At 45.5% G+C, this 17,719-nt stretch overlaps 1 long non-coding RNA gene across 1 annotated transcript in view; it reads right to left on the bottom strand.

Annotated features, from left to right (window-relative positions):
- Window positions 1-2,006: 2,006 nt before the first annotated feature.
- LOC116564270 overlaps window positions 2,007-17,719 on the bottom strand; it is a 20,008-nt gene continuing 4,295 nt past the window's right edge. Inside the window, exons 3-4 of the long non-coding RNA XR_004274822.1 lie at window positions 4,109-4,195; window positions 2,007-2,377 (exon numbers count right to left, since the gene is read on the bottom strand). This is a non-coding gene — a long non-coding RNA (uncharacterized LOC116564270). The remainder of the gene's footprint in view (window positions 2,378-4,108; window positions 4,196-17,719) is intronic.

Raw genomic sequence — 17,719 nt, 5'->3', positions numbered from 1 at the left:
TCAAGAAAAAAAACAAAAACAAAAAAAGGTGGGCAGCATGTCCCTTTGCCCAAGAATGACCTTTGTGGTCTCAGAACCCCTTTCTACTCTGACAAATTACTGAGAACCCCAAGAACTTTTGTTTATATGAGTTATAGCTATCAATGTTTATATATTAGAAATTAAAACTGGGAAGTTTCTTTACAAATTCATTTCCTTTTTTTTTTATGACACGGAGTCTCATTCTGTCACTCAGGCTGGAGTGCAATGGTATGGTCTTGGCTCACTGCAACCTCTGCCTCCCAGGTTCAAGTGGTTCTCCTGCCTCGGCCTCCCAAGTAGCTGGGACTATAGGCACATACCACCACACCTGGCTAAATATTGCATTTTTAGTAGAGACAGGGTTTCACTACATTGGCCAGGCTGGTCTCGAACTCCTGATCTCATGATCCACCCGCCTCAGCCTCCCAAAGTGCTGGGATTACAGGCATGAGCCACCATGCCCAGCCTACAAATTCATTTCTAAATGACAATAATAAACCCATTATTAAAATAAATAACACTTTCAGTAAAAATATGTTTTCCAAGACAGAAAACTTTAGTAAAAACAGTGAAATTATTTTACATTTTTGCAAATCCATTTAATGTTTGCATTAAACAGAAGACGGCTGCTTTCTTTTATCTGCTTATCTATTCCACTCATTCTGACATATTGTTTTGGTTGGCATATATGAAGAAAATATGACCTCACATGTATGTATAGTTGGAAAAGGAAAGAGTATGTCCTTAAACTTTTCAGATAATTGTGGATGTGCTTCTTTGATACTGCACTGTAATTCAACAAATGGCAGTCTCTTTCTTTCTTTTTTTTTGAGAAGAAGTTTCACTTTTGTTGCCCAGGCTAGAGTGCAATGGCGCAATCTCAGCACACTGCAACCTCTACTTCCTGTGTTCAAGTGATTCTCCTCCCTCAGCCCCCCAAATAGCTGGGATTGCAGACGTGTGCCACTATGCCCGGCTAATTTTTGTGTTTTTAGTAGAGACAGGTTTCACCATATTGGCCAGACTGGTCTGGAACTCCTGACCTAAGGTCATCTGCCCACCTTGGCCTCTCAAAGAACTGGGATTACAGGCATGAGCCACTGTGCCTGGGCAAATGGTAGTTTCTTAAACATTAATTCCAAGGTAGACTCTGGAACCATATCACTGAACTTTTCAAATTCAACTACATTAAAATTTGTTGGGAGGAGGTCTTGATGTTTGTGTAATGGAGTATACGTTGTTTGCTGAGAAGTGATGGCAAGGAACACTGAGCCATCCCCAGGAAGGAAACTGCTAGAATAAGCAAGCAGTATGTACTGGTCATGCACTAGTTAAACCAGCTCCCAAAACACAGGATATCTGACCTTGTCACCTCTGCTGACTCGCAGAGTGGTTTTTTTAGCTTATTTCTGTCTCAGTAGTGAACAGGCACTATCTGCCTGTTTAGTCTATCTTTATTCTATGAAGAAACACTGAGCACCTGCTTATTAACAATAATCACTTGTTCACAGAGAATAAATACATGGGTCAGAGTCTGCTCTGGGCTATCAACTGGGAAATGCTGGCAGTCTCCTGACATCCCACTTTGATCCCACTTTTGTACTCTATCTTTGTTTCCGTTTCTTAATTCCTTCAGCGCCACCTGGGTTGAGGTCTCTACGACCGAGCTGGCCTCAGCAAAAATTCACTGGTTCATCTTGCATTTTATTTTACTTTTTAATCTATTTTATTTTATTTTGAGACAGGGTCTCACTCTGTCGTCCCGGCTGGAGTGCAGTGGCATGATTATGGCTCACTGCAACCTCAACCTCCCTGGTTCAAGCCATCCTCCCACCTCAGCCTCCTGAGTAGCTGGGACTACAGGCGCAAGCCACCATGCAAGCAAAAGAGCCATTTAAAATGCAAGATGAGACTGGGAGCAGTGGCTCATACCTGTAATCCTAGCACTTGGAGAGGTTGAGGCAGGTGGATTGCTTGAGGCTAGGAGTTAGAGACCAGTCTGACCAACATGGTGAAACCTCATCTCTACAAAAAAATACAAAAATTAGCCTGGCGTGGTAGCTTGAATACAATGACTGCCACTTCTATTTGGTGCCACTGTCTTGATTTGTGTGAAAGTGACAGCAGCTTTACCCACCATTTCTTTAGAATCATCAATACAAATGTTAGCACCATGAAAAAGGCAAATAAGGTCTTAGTATTGTTATTAGAATCGTTTTGAACACACAGATCCATTGAAAGCTTCTCCACATCCCCTGGGGAGGTCTCATGGACTAGATTGGAGAGCCATTGAACTGGGGAAATGTACTTACTTGGTATCATTGTTGATTAAAGTTTTCAGCTTGTTGGATTTTGCCTAGAAGAGAAACAAATTATTTTTGCCCAGTAGAAAAAATAACTCCAAAGTTTATAATTTATTGCCCTATAAAACATTAAGAAATTTTTTTTTTTGAGGCGGAATTTCGCTCTTGTTACCCAGGCTGGAGTGCAATGGCACGATCTCGGCTGACCGCAACCTCTGCCTTCTGGGTTCAGGCAATTCTCCTGCCTCAGCCTCCTGAGTAGCTGGGATTACAGGCACGCGCCACCATGCCCAGCTAATTTTTTGTAGTTTTAGTAGAGACGGGGTTTCACCATGTTGACCAGGATGGTCTCGATCTCTTGACCTTGTGATCCACCCGCCTCGGCCTCCCAAAGTGCTGGGATTACAGGCTTGAGCCACCGCGCCCGGCCTTGGTCTCAATCTCTTGACCTCGTGATCCACCCGCCTTGGCCTCCCAAAGTGCTGGGATTACAGGCGTGAGCCACTGCGCCCGGCCAACATTAAGGAATTTTATATCTAGTCTAGCAATTATACCCAAACATTCCTTTATTAAATTACTTACAAATATCTAGCTTCTCACTTTGGGAGGCCAAGGCGGGCAGATTGCCTGAGCTCAGGAGTTCAAGACCAACCTGGCCAACATGGTGAAACCCCGTCTCTACTAAAAAAAATACAAAAATTAGCCAGGTATGGTGGCAGGTGTCTGTACTCCCAGCTACTCAGGAGACTCAGACAGGAGAATTGCCTGAACTCAGGAGGCAAAAGTTCAGTCAGCCAAGATCACACCACTGCATTCCAGCCTGGGCAACAGAGCCAGAATCTGCCTCAAAAAAAAAAATTAGCTGGAAATAGCTTGAACCTGGGAGGTGGAGGTTGCAGTTGAGCCAAGAGCACGCCTCTGCACTCCAGCCTGGGCAACAGAGCAAGACTCTGTCTCAAAAATATATATATACATATATATATTTATATAGATATATATCATAGATTTATGTTATGTGTATTATAGATATCTATCCATATAATATCTATTATATATATATATATATATTAGATAGATAGATAAATAGATAGACAGGCAGACAGATAGATAGACAGAGATAGATAGCTATCCGCTGGCCATGGCCTCCCAAAGTGCTGGGATTGCAGATCCCACCACGCCTGTCCCACATTCTGTAATTTAATCTACACAAATCCCAGTGAGGAAGATATTAGTATCTAGGGCAGGACTAGGATGAGGGGAGTAAGAGGCCCAGGGTACAAAATTAAGGAGGTACATACACACACACACACACACACACACACACACACACACACACACAGACACAAATTAAGGAGGCACTCCCTGTCAGAGCCATGCTGAGGAAAATGTACCTTCAGAAAGGTAACTTGGCAACAAAGTGGTTAGCAACAGAGATGGGGTCCACCCTGGGGTCAGCCTGTGGTAGCCAAAGTGGATGCATTGAAGTGGAGGGGACCACAGGCTTCCTTCCTATGCGTTCTCCTCCCCTCACCCACATCCAGATGGTGCAGGCCTCTGAGAGACTGCCCAGCCTGTTCTAGAAAGTAACTAAAATCTAACTTCTCCTTCACAGGAGTGCCCTGCTGAGAGAGCCACACTTTAAACTTCTTGAAAGTCTTACAGTAAGGGCCTCTTAAGATTTTCTCAGACAGTCCACTTCTGACAACTTAGTCAGAAAAACCCTCTTAGGACAAAAACGGGAAGTTACAATCTTTCAGAGAGAAGCTAAACCTTCGGTCTCATACTGTGGAGGATGCTTTTGGAGGCCATCACTATCACTGGGATGAGTCTTCAGACCTGTATTTGGGATTGTTTTCCAACATCCTCTTCACCTAAAGGGTAAAATGGCTCTGGGAATAAGTACAGCTCCCCAGCAATGTAGCTTCTCCTTTTCCTGAAGATAGGCGGGCTGAGTGAGCCATGGAACAGAGCATTGAATCCAGAGTGAAAGCCAGCACCTTAGAATTTGGGGGACTTTCTCTGGGAATCCCTGAGGCATTTTCATGAATAACCAACTCAAGGGCAAGAAAGGCCTCAGAAGGGAACAATTAAAGTCTGTTTGGATAACTGTTCTCAGAGCCCCAGGGTAGACTCTAGCAGAAAGCCTCCCCTCAATGCCTGCCCAAGGAAAGGAAGCTGAGCAGAGAAATGAGTTCGTGAGAAGGAATGTGCAAATAAAAAGAAGATCTCTTTACTCAGGAGGCTGAGGTGGGACGATCACTTGAGCCTAGGAGTTCTAGGCCAGCCTGGGCAATATAGCAAGACCCCCGTCTCCACCACACAAAAAAAGTAAAGAAATATAAAATGATCTTTGTGTTCTTTTCCAACCCTGAGACTTAATGATTTCTCTAGAAACATGCTACGGACTTAATTATGTCCTCCCAAATTCCTATGTTAAAATGCATATGTTATTCTCAGGGTGACTAGTATTAGGAGATAAGGTTAAACGATTTCCCCAGGGTGGACCCTGTGTGATGGGATTAGCGTTCTTGTAAGAAAAGACACAAGGAGCACTCTGGTTTGCACAGAAAATCCTCCCCCATGTTTTCTCCTCCTTTGTCTCCCTGCCTCTGCCATACGAGGATACAGTGAGGTGGTGGCTGTGTGCAAGCCTGCAAGAGAGCCCTCATGGAAGCGGACCACGCTGGCACCCTCATCTCAGACTTCAAGCCTCCAGAACCATGAAAAGATAAATTTCTGTTCTTTAAGCCACCCAAGTCTGTGGTATTTTGTTATGGCAGCCCAAGATGATGAATACTAAACACTGGAGCAATCTTTAATGCCCACACTTTATTCAGCTGGAATCCAATGCCTGAGCCTTATTTACGCTATCCTCACTAATCTTGCCTCCATATCCCTTTAATCCTCACCACATAAATTCTCAAGTCACCCAAGTAAACGGGTGATAATTTTTGCTGGCTTTTTTTTTTTTTTTTTTTTTGAGACAGATTCTCGCTCTGTCACCAGGCGCCAGGCTGGAGTGCAGTGGCCCAATCTTGGCTCACTGCAATCTCCGCCTCCCGGGTTCAAGCAATTCTCCTGCCTCAGCCTCCTGAGTAGCTGGGACTACAGGCATGCGCCACCACGCTCAGCTAATTTTTGCATTTTTTAGTAGAGACGGGGTTTCACCATGTTGGCCAGGATGGTCTTGATCTCTTGACCTGGTGACCTGCCAGCCTCAGCCTCCCAAAGTGCTGGGATTACAGGCATGAGCCACCACTCTCGGCCTGAATCACACTTAACCTTTCTGGACATTCATATCCGTGACTGTAAAATGGGGGTAGTGTTAGTTTCTACTTCCCAAATTGCTGATGAGAATCTAAATATCTTTTTTTTCTTTTTTCAGAGACGAAGTTTCATACTTGTTGCCCAAGCTGGAGTGCAGTGATGCAATCTCAGCTCACCACAACCTCCACCTCCAGGGTTCCGGCATTTCTCCTGCCTTAGCCTCCCCAGTAGCTGGGATCCACAACCCCCAGTGGGAGGTACAGTCACCAACCAAGCAAACCAGAGTCAGGATCTGGTTCCTAGAGGCTGGAATTCAAGGAAGCCAGAGACAAGAGAGCCAGAAGGTGAGTGAGTATCCATATTCTTCAATAGCACAGTTCAGTGCTAAGACAGGGCATGAGGACCAGCCGGCATCTTAGTTGGGAAGGAAAGAAGGTATGTGCTGGGCAAGTAGGGCACGTGACAGAGTGGAACTGAAGTAGCTGTCGCTTGCCTTTAGGCCAGCAAGTAAGATTGGGGTGACTCACATACTTTATGATAATGAACAAAATCATTACCATGATATTGTCTTTTTTTTTTTTTTTGAGACAGTCTCGCTCTGTCGCCCAGGCTGGAGTGTAGTGGCGCAATCTTGGCTCACTGCAATCTCTGCCTCCTAGATCCAAGAGATTCTTGTGCCTCAGCTTCCCAAGTAGATAGGATTACAGGTGCGTGCCACCACGCCTGGCTGGATTTTTGTATTTTTAGTAGAGAAGAGGATTCACCATGTTGGCCAGGTCTTGAACTCCCAACCTCAGGTGACCTGGTGGCCTCAGCCTCCGAAAGTGCTGGGATTTTTTTTTAACACCCCCAACCCCTCAACCCCATCCACCATGCAAAATGCAACCAAGGTGGAGAATTCTAAATGTTAATTATGACATCAGAGGTGTGGTTGGGGTCGCCATACAGTCATATGTAGAGCTCCACAGTGAGGCACACGGCCCTTCCTTAGAAGTGCATTGGGTATTAACAGTGATTAAGCATTAATTTGCTTTCCTCATTCTTTCCCCTTCTCCTAATGTGTAATTGAACCTAAGTAATGGTGTATTTGGAGCACACTAGCCAGGCTCCCTGTTCAAGAGCCTTCAGCCTCATCCTAAAGTACACACTTCTCTCCCCCACTGTGTGCTGGGAAGCCAGGTTTCCAGCCTTTGGGTAGCAGAATCTGACTGAATGTTCCAAAGGGGCCCACTCACTTTAACAAGTGACTTTTTTTTTTTTTTTTTTGAGACAGGGTCTTGCTCTGTTGCCCAGGCTGTAGGACAGTAGCAGGATATCAGCTCTCTGTAACCTCCACCTTCCAGGTTCAAGCAATTCTCATGCCTCAGCCACCAAGTAGCTGGGATTACAGGCATATGACACCACACCCAGCTACTTTTTGTATTTTTAGTAAAGATGGGGTTTTGCCATGTTGGCCAGGCTGGGTTCGAACTCCTGGCCTCAAGTGATCCACCCGCCTCGGCCTCCCAGAGTGCTGGGATTACTGGCATGAGCCACCACCACCAGCCACAGGTGACTTTAATGAAGACATCCAAGTGATGCCACCAGGATACTTAGGCCTAGAGACTGAAATGTGAAATCTTGAAAATTCTGTCTCAACAAAGCAACCAAGTGTCTTGTTATTAAAAAAAAAATCATGTTGTGGCCAGGCACAGTGGCTCACACCTGTAACCTCAGAACTTTAGGAGGCCAAGGTGGGATATCACTTGAGGTCAGGAGTTCAAGACCAACCTGGCCAACATGGTGAAATCCTGTCTCTACTAAAAATACAAAAAGTAGTTGGGTGAGGTGGCGCGTGCCTGTGATCCCAGCTACTTAGGAGGCTGAGGCATGAGAATCGCTTGAACCTGGGAGGCAGAGGTTGCAGTGAGCCGAGATTGTGCCACTGTACTCCAGCCTGGGAAACAAAGTGAGACTCTGTCTCAAAAAAAAAAAAAAAAAAAAAAAAAAAAGAAAGAAAGAAAATAAAATATTAAAAAACAATGTTGGGAAAAAAATGTTCTGATACCAGAGAATCTGTTGTAACTGAAAAGGGAAAAAGGGCAAGGATTCCAAGACATGCCTGTTAGAGATTTCCAGCCTGCAGCAATGAGGCAGAGATTGTTCTGGATTCCGTTGACTTTTGCACCCAGAGTTATTTGGTTTGACAGACTGCCAAATCCTGAAGTTCAAAAGGCTGTCACAAGTGGGGAAAGGGGCCAGCATTCTTGGGGTTGGATTCCCAGAATTCTCCAAATATAAGTCTCCAAAAGTGAGCCTCTCATTCTAAGGTCAGCCCCTTCATGATGGTGGTCTGGTTTTAGAGATAGTCCCTCTCCCCACTGCAAAGAATGTTAGGGGAAGTCTGATGATAAAAGCATCAACCATGCTGGCCACCTACGTACTTGAACTTAGGTATGTAAACTTCTCCCGGAAGTCACCAGCACAGTCATGTCTGAGGCTCAAAGGGATGGAGCAACCCCTCACACTGAAGGCAGCTGTTTTCATTAGGCCTGTCACAAAATACACAAAGAGCTAGCATTTCCTCCTTTTAAAAATGTTTCATTGCAGACCAGGCATGGTGGCTCATGCCTGTAATCCCAGCACTTTGGGAGGCCGAGGTGGGCAAATCACCTGAGGTTGGAAGTTTGAGACCAGCCTGACCAACATGGGGAAACCCTGTCTACTAAAAATATGAAATTAGTCGGGCATGATGGCATGCGCCTGTAATCCCAGCTACTCCGGAGGCGAGGCAGGAGAATCACATGAACCCAGGAGGCGGAGGTTGCTGTGAGCCAAGATTGGGCAATTGCACTCCAGCATGGGTAACAAGTGCAAAACTCCATCTCAAAAAAAAAAAAAAAGTTTCATTGCAGACGAGGCGCAGTGGCTCAGGCCTGTCATCTCAGCATTTTGGGATGCTGAGGAGGGCGGATCACTTGAGGTCAGGAGTTCAAGACCAGCCTGGCCAACATGGTGAAACTCTGTATCTACTAAAAATACAAAAATTAGCTGGGCATGGTGGTGCGTGCCTGTAGTCCCAGCTACTTGGGAGGCAGAGGTTGCAGTGAGCCAAGATCACACCACTGCACTCCAGCCTGGGCAACAGAGAGGGAAGCTGTCTCAAGGAAAAAAAAAGTTTCATTGCAGTTAAATGTAAACATCAGGTGAGTTAATGGTAACTTACATATGCTTTGAAGCTTGGTTTCATCTTCAAAACTTTCCACTCTCTTGCCTCATATTCAAACTGTCACCATCTCCTGTTAGATTTTTACTTCCAAACTACCTCTGAGAAACCAACCACTCCTCTTGTTCTCCATTGCTACCACCCCAGCCAGGTCGCCTTCATGCGTCACCTCCGTTACTGAAAAAGTCTCCTAACTGCTCTCCCTACACCAATTCTGTCTTCTCCTCCCTACCCATAAAAGCTGTTCACCACGCTACAGGAAGATGGTTTCAGCACACCTGATGCTGTCCCCACTCTCTCCTTGCTGAAAATCTTTGCTCTTAGGCTAAAACTCAAAACCCTTGCCTCGGCCCCTGCCTGCCTCTGCAACTCCCTCTTGACCTTTTCTCCCCATTTGTCTGTCTCTGCTTGCAGCCACGGTCACCTCCCAGCTTCCCCACTTCTCCCTGTCACCTATCTGATGATCACAGTTCAAATGGCACTTCCATAGAGAAGTTTCCCTTGAGGACCCCCAATCTGGGGCAGGTATCTGTTTTAAATTTTTATTAACCATGTTTCTTTCTTAAGCGCAATTAATCTTCATTTATAATTACATGTGTGAATGTGATGATTTGATAAAAATTCATTTTCTCTACTAGCCTCTAGGCTCTCTGAGCCTTACACAGAGCCTGGCACATAAACGGATTCTTGCAGAATACTTAGAGAATGATTTTCATAAAGGTAGACATTGCCTAACACAGAAAATTGAGAATCAGAGTTTTTTTTAAAAAGGTCAGCATGAAGGAGGTATGTAAATTTTCAGACAAGTTTACTCATAAAACTCAACACATAATCTATGAGATTATTCTACACAGAATCCAGAAAGGAAAGTCCTAACACATTGTCAAAAAGACAAGGGAAGGGCAGAGCAGACTTTGGAACCGGGGGTGTGTGGCCATATGTCAGAGAGGTAGGGAGAGAAGGGCAGAGAGCTGTGAGGTCCTGGGTAAGACTGGCTCAAATGCTGTCGCTGGGCACTGGTTTGTAACATGATCTGTCAGAGAGGTTAATGGGCACGATTAACGAGAACCCAGGATGAGGCAGGTCCCATCAAGCAACCATAAAAGATGACTTATAACTGTGTCAAAGATGGAGAGTTGGGAGTAAGTAGAGCAGTACCTGACAATCAGCACTGGAGTCCACCTGTCAAAAGTCTACAGTGTCTACAAGAAGGGAAGCCTGAGTGTCAGAAGTTTCCACCCCTTGTTGATTGGATGTCAGACTGGGGCCCAACTGATTCGCGGCCAGCTGATGACCTGTCCGTGGAGATTGTACATACCCCTACTCTGGTTTCAGGTTCATCAGCAGCCTCTACTCATAGGCTGGCTTAACTATGATTCTGCTGTGGGAAGAAAAAAAAACACTGAGCAAAGGAGACAGGCTGACTAATGGCTCCCTCAAAATGTCCATGTCTTCATCCCTGGAACCTGTGAATACGTTACTTTATGGGCAAAAGGGACTTTGTGGATGTGATTAAACTAAGAACCTTGAAATAAGGAGATTTCTCCGGGATCATCCAGCTGCACCAAAAGTCACAAGAAGGAGCCAGGGTCTAGGGGTCAGAGAGGCTGGAAGTTGCTATGCTGCTGGCTTTGAAGGCAGATGAAGGGGCTAAGGAATGAGAGTGGTCTCCAGAATCTGGAAAAGGCAATGAAATTGATTCTCCCCTCGAGCTTTCCGAAGGAACGCAGCCCTGCCCACACCTTCATTTTAGACCAATGAGACTGATTTCAGACTTCTGACTGCCAGAACAATAAGATAATAAATTTGTATTGTCTGAAGCCACTAAGTTTGTGGTCATTTGTTACATCAGCAACAGAAAACTAATATACTAACAAGCATAAATATCTGGTCAACAGATCAGTGCCCAGATCATTTATGAGTCTCTGGAGAGTCTGGTGACTGTTATTCAGTCCCCTGAGCCAGATCACTGCTATGGGGTCGCCAGATCAAGTTTCTAGATCTGGTGAGCTGAGGTCCTGTATGGCTGACCTCCACCTCTCTAAGCTCCTTCCACCCTGGGAAGCCCGGCCTAGCCTGAGAAACTGCTGGCTCTTCCTCATGAAAACCACACCGACTGGTCACTGATCACTCACGATGTGTGGGATGTTAGATGAGCTCTTGGGAACTGAGCATAGACGCTGGTACCAGGGAGGCCTGGTTCACATCCCCTTTCTACTTCACTTACAAGTTGTGTGATCATGAATGAGTTACTTAACTTCCTTCAACCTGTAAAATGGAGGTGACATCTCCCTAGCATATAGTTCTGTAAGGACTAATACAGATAATATGTACCTAATCTCAAACATAGGGTCAGGCCTAGGGTAGGCTTCCAATCAAGGTTGCTCCTTCCTGCACATCCCCATGAGTGTCACTATGCTCATCTCTTTGTATACTGGACACTTCAGCTACTTCCTCTTTTGTGTTATAAGCTCCATGGTGGTCCTGTGTTCTATTAGCCCCCGAGCTACAAGTCAGTGACTTTACCCATCATATTCCTAGTGGCCTGCTGTCTTCGTTGGGGTTTCCCCACAAGTAGAACCTGAGACAAGGATTCCAGTTCAGGTAGTTTGTGGGAGATGATCCCAGGAAACACCACTGAAGATGTGAGACAGGAAGAGGAAGGAGACAATGAAGGATATGAGATCATGCAAGTTACCCACGTGGCGGAAGCTTGATCCCCCCCTCCCCCGCCCGGGAAACTCAGAGACAGAATTATCCCAGAGAGGCAAGAGTGCTGAGTCCCATCAGTCTCTATTTTTTCGAAGGGGGCAGCAATTATTCCTGCCTCCTGCACTTGTGGGCAAGACAGGCTCCAGCACCAGAGTCCTCAGGCAGGCACTGGCAGCTGGAAGGGCTGACACGAGGAGGCAGGAGGGACAGCTGCCACTCTTGAGGAGTGTCAGTTTGGCTACCTGTCTCCCTGGTCACAGCTTCCCTTCTGGCCTTGCCTATTCCTTGACCAGTCATGAGCTCAACATGTCTATTGCATTGTTCTGGCCTAACTGCATCCTAGTCTCAAGCTCCTCCAATTTGCAAACAGATAAATGAAAGACATTTTTAAAAAGATCTTATTGTATATATTTAAGGTATATAACATGATGCTTTGATATACACATAGATAATGGAATGGTTTGTGATGAGAAGGGAGACCATTTCCTCAGCAAAGTTACAGCTGCTCTCTCTGCTCTGTGCCTTCTACTCTACCTTTAAACACCCCGCATCGGCAGATCACGAGGTTAGGAAATCGAAACCATCCTGGCTAACATGGTGAAACCCTGTCTCTACTAAAAATACAAAAATTAGCTAGGTGTGGTGGCACTTGCCTGTAGTCTCAGCCTATAGTCTCGGGAGGCTGAGGCAGGAGAACTGCTTGAACCTGGGAGGCGGAAGTTGCAGTAAGCAGAGATTGTGCCACTACATTCCAGCCTGGGCGACAGAGCAAGACTTCATCTCCAACAAACAAAACAAAACAAAACAAACAAAAAATGTCCCGCATCACTCTCTCCATTTTGCAAGTGTTAAATCTCCAGTCTGCGTATGTCAAAGGCTGATCAGTTTAAAAAAAAACTCTTCGTCACCTTTAAAACCTCTAATTCTTTCTTGAGCTTATCACACAAAAGTTACAATCACCTCTGGGTCATCATTATGGCCTTGTTATCATTACCTGAGAAGGCTTGAAAACATCCCATAGAGAGCTTTAACAAAAGTCTGGAAAAGAAGAGGGTAGATACATCAAATACTTGTTTATCACAGGCCGGGTGAAGCACTGGGAGAGGAGTTTATTAGATGTACCCAAACCTGAAGATCCAACTCTGACACTCTAGATGCTGTTCATTAGTAAGAAATAGTTCTTGAGGGCCTACTAGATGCAGAGTGCTTGTGTAGGGTTCCATCAAGAACAGAGAGGCTTGAGAAGCTTCCAGAAAGAACTTCTCTTTCTTAAAACAACGCTAAGCCTATTCCAATGTCCACTATTAGGGATTTTTTTTTTCCTTTCTTTCTTTTTGGCCTTATCCAGCATGGTTTTCTATAGTGAACCCCTTGCTGGGAGGTTTAGAATTTTTGTACCATGTGGCTGAAGGGGACCTCAGAGTGCATGCTGGTTTACAGACATAGATTCTAAGGGGAAATAATTAGGCTGAAGTGAGCCCACCTTGGTGGTGGTAGAAAAGGGCCTGAAATCCTTGCCTCTCATTCCTAGTGCTCAACTATTTTATCCTTTAAACTGTTACTAAGCCGGATGCAGTGGCTCACACCTGTAATCCCAGAACTTTGGGAGGCTGAGGCAAGTAGATCATTAGAGGCTAGGAGTTCGAGACCAGCCTGGCCAACATGGTGTAATCCTGTCTCTACAAAAAATACAAAAATTAGCCGGGCGTCATGGCACACCCCTGTAATCCCAGCTACTCAGGAGGCTGAGGCAGGAGAATCGCTTGAACCGGGAGGCAGAGGTTGCAGTAAGCCAAGATCACACCACTGCACTCCAGCCTAAGAGAGAGTGAGATTCCATCTTGGAAAAAAAAAAAAACAAAACACAAAAAAACACAAGAAAACAAAACTGCACCTACACACCTGGGAGTGGATTAATGAAGGGTTGAGCCCTGGGCGAGGGTGTGAAGAGCAGGGCACCGGCATCATGAATTCTACCAGCAGGCCCTCCTCCTCCCCCTTGCAGCTGGGGACCTTTCCTTAGGTGAGCTCACCAGACACTCTATGGCTTAACCCCCTATGGACACCCATATTAATCAGCACTATGTCTCCTGTGACCACTGTATCAAAACCCTGCGGGCAAATCATTTAAAATACTCATTCTTAGGATTCTCCCCAGACCTACTGAATCAGAGCCCATCTCTGGGGTCTGAGCTAAAGAAACTACACCTGTAACAAGCCCTCCATGTGTTTCAAATCACACCAAAGTTTGAGAACCAGCAGCTTACAGGCTGAAGCCCAGAATCCTCAGTGGGGCTTGCAGGGCCTGCAGCATGTGGCTCTGCCTACCTTCTGGCCTTACCTGTATCAGTCAGGTTGTACTACTCCCTGTTCTATGAACACGCCTTGTATTGTCAAACCTCTGCATCTTTGCTCTCTCTGTTTCCCCAGACTTTTCTTTGACTAATTCTACTGGGTAAATTCCTGTTCCCCCTCCAAGGCTCATCTGAAATGTTCCTCCTTCTCTGTCACTCTCCTTAACTCCTTCCCCTAGAGAGACTCTCCTCCCTTCCAGTGTCTATTGATGTCCACCTTTATTCTAGCGCTTATCTTACTGTACTAATTGAGTCCTAAGTCTGTCCATTTGTCCGGGCTGCCAGGAGCACATGTTGCCCCTTTGTGTATATTAGGAAAAGGTGCCCCTTCCTCCAGAGGTAGACACGTGACTTGGCAATAGGAGCGCTGGCGGTACTGCAGCCCACTTTCCCCCAGCCAGGCTCCTTTGTGTAGAGCAAAGCCTGCTTGCCACATGCAGGACTCCCCACCTGTCTTCCCTCCCAACTGTGAGCCCCTTGACCGTTTGCTGGCCTTGTTCATCTTTGCATGTCCCCAGCATAGAAGCCAGATGTTGTTGTGACTCTGTAAATGGTTTTATAAGTTGCAATGAATTGAATGCAGCCTGTGAGCCACAGGCAGGGGTTACTCTGCACAAGCAGGACACCAAATGCTGTGAATTGCAGAAGGCCCTTGAGCAATGAACATGGGTTGAATAAGGTGATCTGTTTGTCCTCCGTGGATTTTGGATTTTTTTTTTTTTTTGAGATCGAGTCTCGTTCTGTTGCCCAAGCTGGAGTGCAGTGACACGATCTTGGCTCACTGCAACCTCCACCTCCTGAGTTGAAGTGATTCTCTCACACACCACCACACCTGGCTACTTTTTGTATTTTTAGGAGAAACGGGGTTTTACCATGTTGGCCAGGCTGATCTTGAACTCCTGATCTTAGGTGGTCCACCCGCCTTGGCTTCCCTAAGTGCTGGGATTACAGGCATGAGCCACCCTGCACCGAGCCAGGATTCTGGATTTTTAACATCTGCACTTGGAAATTGTTCACAACTGTAAGACTAAAATAGATGTCAGTTATCTCATTCTTTGCTCCTTTTGACCAAAATAATATATACATAAAATCTTTCTCAGCCGGGCACGGTGGCTCATGCCTGTAATCCCAGCACTTTGGGAGGCTGAGGCAGGTGGATAATAAGGTCAGGAGTCCGAGACCAGCCTGGCCAATATGGTGAAACCCCATCTCTACTAAAAATACGAAAATTAGCCGGGCGTGGTGGTGGTCGCCTGTAGTCCCAGCTACTCAGGAGGCAGAGGCGGGGGAATCACTTGAACATGGGAGGCAGAGTTTGCAGTGAGCCAAGATTGTGCCACTGTACTCCAGCCTGGGCAACAGAGCAAGACTCCATCTCAAAAAAAAAAAAAAAAAATCATTTCTCACATTCCCAGGAGGTAAATCTGTGTGGGGCTCGTTGTGACTAAGGCCACAGGATCGGTTACCTAGCTGAAAGGCCCTCTGTTGGATCCCTTCTGCTGCACAATTTGCTCATCAGTACAGTGTGGATGCCCTCAGGCCCTGTGGCTAGTGCAGGAGAACACAGACCCCTGGAGTGACATATGGACAGGTGTTTCAGACTCTGCTGATCTGGAGGGACAGGAGGTAGAGGGGTCTGCAGGATTGGCTCCACTTCCCATGTGCTAAAAATTCCATGATGACCGATAGAACCCTCAGAAAAATAGGAATAGAGAAAAACGTCTTCAACTTGATTAAGAATATCTCCAAAAAGTCTACTGCTAACATTATGTTTAATGGGGAAGACATACGAGGCAAGTATGTCCCCTCTCATCATTCTTATTAAGAAGGTGCTAGAAATGGCACAATGTCAGTTCACTGCAACCTCTGCCTCCCAGGTCGAAGTGATTCTCCTGCCTCAGCCTCCGTAGTGGCTGGGACTACAGATGTGTGCCATCATGCCTGGCTAATTTTTGTATTTTTAGTAGAGATGGGGTTTCACCATCCTGGCCAGGCTGGTCTTGAACTCCTGACCTCAGGTGATCTGCCTGCTTTAGCCTCCCAAAGTTCTGGGATTATAGGCGTTAGTCACGGCACCATGACTATCTTTTAATTCCTTGCATGAAACTGCCTCTTCCCACCACAGGGTCTTAGCATTTGCTAATTCCTCTGCATGGAACACTTCCTTTCTCTTTCTGCCCATACTTAACCAGGGTAATTCCTGTTTATCCTTAAAGTCTTAGATGTAATTTCATTTCATTAGAAAAGTCTTCCTTGATCTCCCAGACCAAACCACATCTCACATTACAACCTCTCAACACAGTATTCACCTCTCCTTCCCAGCACTCATTACAACTGGGATTTTACATTTAATTGTGCCTTTCGGTTTATCATGACTATCCTACACTATAGACTGCAAGTTCCAGGAGGGCTGGGACTATCTTCTGAGTTGTTGGAGAAAAGTTTCTACTGATGGATGTACCAGTGGTTTCTGTCTGAGGTCCAGTCCCACTCAGTATTTTGCTGTTTTTCTGAGACAGGTTCTCAGTCTGTTGCTCAGGCTGGAGTTAATTGGCATGATCACAGCTCACTGCAGCCTCGACCTCCCAGGCTCAAGCAATCCTCCACCTCAGCCTCCTAAGAAGCTGGTAGTCAAAGGCCACCATGCCCGGCTAATTTTTTTAAATTTTCTTTAGAAAACAGGTCTCAGTATGTTTCCAGGGCCGGTCTCAAACTCCTGGGCTGAAGCAATTCTTCCACCTTGGCCTCCCAAATTGCTGGGATTACAGGTATGAGCCACCATGCCCAGCCTATAGTTGAACTTTAAAGCAAGGATGATTAGTCCCTCCCCAAAACTAACCACCAAGGAGATAATAAGGTGGGTATACACATAAGTAACAATGTTATGTTAAAAATTTACAGGAGCACTGTGACCTGACAAGGACAAAGAAGCTTACCCTCACTGCCACCCAGAGGTCTGTGGTCATTGGTCACTTTTTGACCTAAACCTCTTCCCATTTTCCCCCTCCCCTAACATAAAAGGAGCCCAAAATTCACATTTACTTAAGATGGTTCTTTAGGACAGTAGTCTGCCATCTTGGTTTGCTGGCTCCCCAGAAATAAAGTTGTCTTCCCTGCTCCAATCCCCGTCTCTTGACTGATTGGCTGTTGTGTGCTGAGTAGCACAAGCTTTGGGCTCAGTTACAGCAGTCCACCAAAATCGCAGCCCCCAACTTCAGAAGAGATGCTCTTAAAGGTCTCTCATGATCTTTTCTTTCCACCAATTCTGATAAGTGCTTTTTCATTTGTGTATGATTTTGTTTCATTTATTCCTATTTTTGTTTTATAATTCCTTTTTTGTTGTGTAGATATTATACATCCATTTCTCTTTTTAAGGATTCTTTGAAATACATACATTTCTTTTATTTTCCATCACCCATCTTTTTCTTAGGCAGGGAAAGGCCTGTTTTCCTGCATATTCTTCTACTGATTTATTTTGTTTGGGGCAATTTCACGTTTTGGTTGTTGATTGTTATTGTCAGTGTTTTTTAGAAAAGTTTTAAAAATATGTTTTGGAAATTTGGTTTGCAGATTTATTTTTAGCGGAAAGTTTATTTCTTTCTCCCTTTTCCTCTCTTTTTGTCTGTCTTCCCATTATTTTCCATGTGGAGTGGTTTACCTCTCTCTGTCTGGTCTCTGTGGCTCCCATCCTAAAGCCAGCTCCAATGCTGGGGGCTCTGGGCTCTTGCCCTAGGGCTGTAGTAAAGATCCTGCCAACAAGTCTGCAGGCTGCTTGATCAGGTTGCCTTCTGGCACTCGGCTTTCTGGAGAACATTTATTTTCTCTTACCTTCTGAGTAAAGAAAATAACTTTCATCT

Source organism: Sapajus apella, unplaced genomic scaffold (assembly GCF_009761245.1).
Source record: "Sapajus apella isolate SASKATOON/1434 unplaced genomic scaffold, GSC_monkey_1.0 scaffold37, whole genome shotgun sequence".
Lineage (NCBI taxonomy): Eukaryota > Metazoa > Chordata > Mammalia > Primates > Cebidae > Sapajus > Sapajus apella.
This window is presented reverse-complemented; position numbering and strand designations above follow the sequence as displayed.